We start from the raw sequence: 468 nt of genomic DNA on the forward strand, positions 1-468 counted from the left end.
CCAAGTCTCATTACCAAACAACTTGGCATTCAGCTTCATGATAGCTCCTAAATATTGAGCAACTTGCTCTTTAGTCACATCTTCATCCTCTTCAGAGGAAGAATAGTCTTCAGAGCTCATGAATGGCAAAAGGAGATTTAATGGAATCTCTATGGTCTCTATATGAGCCTCAGATTCCTTTAGATCCTTAATAGGAAACTCCTTCTTGCTTGAGAGACGTCCCAGGAGGTCTTCCTCACTAGGATTTTCGTCCTTCTCCTCCCTTGTGCATTCGGCCATATTGATCACATCAATGGCCTTGCACTCTCCTTTTCGATTCTCTTCTGTATTGCTTGGAAGAATACTGGGAGGAGTTTCAATGACTTTCTTACTCAGCTAGCCCACTTATGCCTCCAGATTTTTGATGGAGGATCTTGTTTCACTCATGAAACTGAAAGTGGCCTTTGACAGATCAGAGACTAGATTGGC

Source organism: Arachis duranensis, chromosome 4 (assembly GCF_000817695.3).
Source record: "Arachis duranensis cultivar V14167 chromosome 4, aradu.V14167.gnm2.J7QH, whole genome shotgun sequence".
In the NCBI taxonomy this organism is placed as follows: domain Eukaryota; kingdom Viridiplantae; phylum Streptophyta; class Magnoliopsida; order Fabales; family Fabaceae; genus Arachis; species Arachis duranensis.